Raw genomic sequence first — 6,000 nt, forward strand, 5'->3', positions numbered from 1 at the left:
CTGCCCAAAGCTTCAGAAACATTATCGGTGACTCGTGCAATTTCAATGAGAGAGATGGAAAACTATTCTGTCACCAGCTTGCTGGGATGCACCCGTCTGTCCGTCCCCCACTTGCGCATCGTCCTCCACGCCCACGATCTCCAGGACTGCATCCTCCCAGGGGTGAGCTGGGCTACTGAGGGTGGCCCTGCTCCTGTCCTCGCTCTTTCCCTCTTATTGTGACCTTTCTTTCCCTGCAATGAGGGAGACAAGTGGAGTTTGAGTGAGAATGAAGGAGTGAGTGTAGAGAATCCATAGCATAGATGCTTAGAAGGAGACAAAGATGGAGTGAGGTGGCAAGACCAAGGGCCTTCCCTGTGTGTTGTCAGTTGTTTTCATAGTATCACAGTGATAGGGAGTGTGAGGGCTGCATAGTCGAATAGTTAGGTGAATGTGACCATAGAGAGAGAGGGAATGGGTAAGGGTGCAGGGATGTCCGTGTCAAGTGGGATGTGGAGGAAGAGATTGCTAAAGCTGAGTGCTGGTGAGGAGAGGCAATGGGGATCAGATTGAGGGTGATGGGAAAGTCATACTCACTTCTCCAGTGCGCAGAAGGTCATGAAACCTCTTCCTGCACTGAAGCCAGGTTCTGCGTTTTATCGACAAAGAGTTGACCTCCTCTGCCACCTGGATCCACACAGCCTTGGTCTGCTGGGGAGGCTTCTTCCTGAAGAAGGGAAGAGCACCTCTTTATTGGCTCTTGCTCCCTCCACTAAAGCCTGCAAGGCAACGTCATCAAACCTGGGAGCAGACCTAGGTCTCTCGCTGGTCATTCTGCCTCCAGGTGCCTCTAACATGAAAGGCCAAAAGGTTGGCAGTCTGCAGAAGAAGCAAGGCTTGTTGCAGACCTTAAATGCAGCCGCAATGATGACATCATCGGAGGTGAGTTTCAGACTGAAAAAACTAATTGGGCCATGGGTTCCCACACACTGGAACTCAATTGCCCACTTAAGTTAAAATCGCATCAATCTCCCACATCAATTTAGAATCGGGTGGCTAACACGAAAAGCGGATTACACGACCCCAGCCCGCCCCAGTGACAAAATCCAGCCCGAAGTATCAGTCTTCAAAATACATCTGTTTAAAATGCCAATATCCTATTACACAAATATTGGTATGTATTACAACAGTAAACTATGGAGCTCGGGCTTACAGAAGGGACAAATAAGGTGTTGCACACTCATGGTCACATCTACAATCTGCAGGCTTAGCAATTAAAGCCAGCCTTGAAGTGGATTTAATTTTAATTCCGTAAATGTTTTCATGTTTTTTTTTCATGAGTGACAGCTGCTTTGCCCAAGCTTTTTGACTGCACAGGCCACATCTGTGTGATGGAGCCTCACAGACAACTTACAAAGGTGAACTCTATGAGAAGGTTCTGAGCCCTCATCTGGTCTACCTTAGATGATCTCAGCTTGAAACAGCAGCTGGGCTGTTATAGATGGTCTCAGTTCCAGTATGCCATGGCGGAGTAAAATCAGCCAGAGGGCTCCCAGCCCTTCGAGGATTAGATTTGAAAGAAATAGTAAATATATAAACATAAAATGCTGGCAACACACAGCAGGTCAGACAGCATCCGTGGAGAAAGAAACAGACGTTTCAGGTCAATGACCTTTCATCAGAACTCCGTTTTTATTTCAGATTTCCAGCATCTGCAGTATTTTGCTTTTGAATAAATATATAAATCGTATATTCATATTTTTGTTTCACTTCACTTTGGTCTCACCTCAACTTTGCTTAAAACCAGAGTCTGCTCCTTATGCTCCGGATTTTAACTCTGAGATTATTCCTGGGCTTTTCTGTTTTTGAGGAGAATAAATTATTTGCCCAGAAAGTAATTCATGGCAAATAAGGCCAAAAATGAAGGGTCCTCACCCGAAGCACTAACTCCACGGATACTGCCTGACATGTTTCCTACATTTTCTGCCTTCTGTTCTTTCTCTTTTCTTTTTCTTTCTCCTGGCAGGCCTCCCACCTTGCGCCCTCTGTAAACCAGAGCTTATCCAAAATGCTGCTGCTCGTATCCTAACTCACACCAAGTCCTGGTCACCCATCGCCCCTGTGCTCGCTGACCTAGTCCGGCAACGCCTCGATTTTAAACATAGAAACATAGAAGATAGGAGCAGGAGTAGGCCATTCAGCCCCTTGAGCCTGCTCCGCCATTCAATGAGATCATGGCTGATCATCCAAATTCAGTACCCTGTCCCTGCCTTCTCCCCTGATCCCTTTAGCCTTAAGAAATATATCTAACTCCTTCTTGAATATATTTAATGAATTGGCCTCTACTGCCTTCTGTGGTAGCGAATTCTACAGGTTCACCACTCTCTGGGTGAAGAAATTCCTCCTCATCTCTGTCCTAAATGGCTTACCCCTTATCCTTAGACTGTGACCCCTGGTTCTGGACTCCCCAACCATCGGGAACATCCTTCCAGCATCTAGTCTGTCTAGTCCTGTTAGAATTTTATAAGTTTCGATGAGATCCCCTCTCATTCTTCTAAACTCCAGCGAGTACAAGCCCAATCTCTCCTCATTTTAAAATTCTCATCCTTGTTTTAAAATTCCTCCATGGCCTCGCCCCTCCCTATCTCTGTAATCTCCTCCAGCCCTACACACCTCCAAGATATCTGCGCTCCTCCAATTCTGCCCTTTTGCGCATCCCCGATTTTTAATCACTCCACCATTAGCGGCCATGCCTCTCCGCTACCGAGGCACTATGCTCTGGAATTCACTCCCTAAACCTCTCTGCATCTATACCTCCCTCTCTCCTCCTTTAAGACACTCCTTAAAACCTACCTGTTTGACCAAGTTTTTGGTCATCTGCCCTAATATCTCCTTATGCGGCACGGTGTCAAATTTTGTTTGATAACGCTCCTGTGAAGCTCCTTGGAACGTTTTACTACGTTAAAGGCACTATATAAATGCAAGCTGTTGTTCTAAGCAGGGAACTGTTTGAACTGACAAGCTGCCCCGTTATCAAAGTATTCACATTATGCATATTGCACCAAGTATGTCCGCAGTTTTAAATGTTATTAGTCCTAGCTGGGCTGTAGAATGTTGCCCTTCATGCTCAAATAGCCTGCCAACATTAACTGTCCCGGCTCATACATGAGAAAGTGCCACTTGAACGAGGCAGTGGAGGGGCTGCTGGCACCCATGGAAAAATACCCCAGAGGAATCGGCACCTATAGAAGAAACAAAGGTGTATGTTCTACTCTGACACATCAATCAATGGCTTACATTACTGTGTGGTTTGTAATCCTACACCAGGTCACAGTGCTTGTCATTGACTCTCTTTCTATCTGTTCTCATCTAATGTGAAACCTGGCAAATGATGCAACGGACTATGCTCCAGTAATCAGTTCAGGCTTATCCACCAAACTGCATAGCTGGCATTACGCCCAATCGTTCCCACGCATTATTCTTATTTCAAAACCTGCGGCCCACTACTACATGATCTGAGCTGTGCACTACAGTGGACTGCTGCTGAAGCCAGAGAATGAAATCTGTTTGCTGATGAAAACTGACCTAATAATAAACACATCAGATGTTCTTTAACGATAACGGCAACAAAGGCGGTGGGAAAGAATGTCCCTGTTCAATAAAATGTTAATATTTGCATTCTATTCATTCAACACAAACACAAATGTTGTAAACAGTAAGATAAGTGTGTTCATTTTCCCATGTACTGTATTTCCTCATGAAATGTACAACTAGGACAAAGCAGTCTACTAGAACGGCACCCCAACCAGTAGCTTAAACATCAACTCCCTCCACCATCAGCGTTCCATGGCTGCAGTGTGTATTATCTACAGGAAGCATTGCAGCAAGTTGCCAAGGCTCCTTTGGCAGCACCTCCCAACCCACTATCTCCACCACCTTGACGGACAAGGGCAGCAGGTGCTTGGGAACACCGTCACCTCTACGCCATACACCATCCTGAACTTGACATGCTTTTCCTTCATTGTCACTGGCTCAATATCCTGGAACTCCCTACCTACTAGCACCACACATTCTCAAATCAAGAATAATCTGTGAATTTCTAAATATATTGTTGAATTTTACAAATTAAGTTCAATCTTTGAGGAAATCAGTGTATAGATAAAGGGAAAGCAGTCAACATACATGTGGATTTTCAGAAGATAAGAAACATGAAAATTAAAGCATATGGTACTTGAGGGAATATATCGATGGATGAAAATTGGTTCAAGACAGAAAGTTAAGAATTAGAACAAATGGATGTTCTTCAAGTTGGTGAAATGTGGGTTGTGGTGTGACGCATGGATCTGTGGTGGGGCCTCTTTTGTTTTCCATTTATACAAATGATTTGGACACATGCACAAGAAGAATTATATTAAAATTTGCGCTAATACCAAGTTTGGAGACACATCATACTCTGATAACGAATGTAGGAAATTACAGGAGAACAGGTTGCTAAATAGATGGCAAGTGCAATTCAGTGCAGAGAAATGTGAAGTATTACATGTCATGAAAAAGCACAGTGAGAGGCAATATACTTTAAATGGTAAAATCCTTAACTAGTTGAGGGAACAGATAGATTGAGGGGTGTTGATTTTTAAAGGTGGAAATCAGGTAGAGAGGCCATAAAAAGGCAAATGGAATTCTGAGTTTCATACAAAAGGGACATTGAGGGAGTAAGGAAATTATATTGAATTTATGCACGATGTAAGCCTTGGTTCAGTAGTAGCACTCGTGCCTCTGAGTCAGAAATCAAAAATCAAATCAACTTTTATTGTCATTGTTAGTGCACAAGTGCAGTACAACGAAATGTAGGCTTGCGGCTCCCGAGAGTGTACATTTAGATTAAGACATTTAAACATTCAACATACATTTGGCTTGTAATACATTAACATAAACATAACCATAATAAAGTGCATTGGCAAATGTGCAGGCTTTAGAGTTTATTTGTGGAGTTCAGTAGGATGACAGCCCTGGGAAAGAAGCTGTTCCTAAATCTGGTCGTTCGGGTGCGAATGCATCTGTAGCGTCTCCCAGATGGCAGGAGGGCGAACAGACTGTGGCTGGGGTGGGTAGGATCTTTGATGATGGACCGTGACCTCCGTAAACAGCGTTTCTGGTATATGTGCTCTATGGTCGGTAGCCGGGTGCCGGTAATGCGTTGGGCAGTTTTGACTACCCGCTGCAGGGCTTTCCGGTCATAGGTTGTGAGTTCAAGCCCCACATAATCCAGGCTGACATCTCAGAACTGTACTGAGGGAGTGCTGCACTATCGGATGAGACGTTAAATGTCTTCCCTGTCAGGCGGATGTAAAAGATCCCATAGCACTATTTGAAGGATAGCAGGGGAGTTCTCCTGATGTACTGGCCAATATTTATCCCTCAATCAATATCACTAAAACAGATTATCTAGTCACTGTTATGTTCATTAATAAATAGACATTCTTATTATGAACACAGCTAGCTTCTAGCTAGTTATTTATTCAGTACACGTTCTCTAGGTACAGTATCTGTAGAGATGCTGCATGTGTGCTCCTGTGTGCAGGCTGCCATCTTGACTGTTGCCCTCTGGGTAGCCTCATGCCTCATGGGTAATGTAGTCTTAATATCTATACAGCTGGGTAGTGTAGTCTTGTATACATACAGCTATATACAGCTCTACGGCTCCACCTAGTGTCCACTATAGAATGACATGCTATTGATCACTACATCCCCCTTTCTTTGAGATTTAACAAAATCAATATCAATCAACTTTCAAGAAAACAATAAAGATAATATCAGTAACACTTTTGTTAGTGCTCTATAAACATAAACATTTTCAAAACAGTCAACACATTTTCAAAGCTTTACATTGTACTCAAAGATTAAGTCTATCAGGCTTTTTTACTTCACGTGTGGATCTTCTCAACACGGGTAAGTCTGATGTGTCTTCATGAGATTGTTCTGGCGGTGAATGACAAGATGCAGTTGCGGCATTGTCATCAA

Source organism: Somniosus microcephalus, chromosome 13 (genome assembly GCF_052327205.1).
Source record: "Somniosus microcephalus isolate GS21.2 chromosome 13, FLI_Smic_1.0, whole genome shotgun sequence".
NCBI lineage: Eukaryota > Metazoa > Chordata > Chondrichthyes > Squaliformes > Somniosidae > Somniosus > Somniosus microcephalus.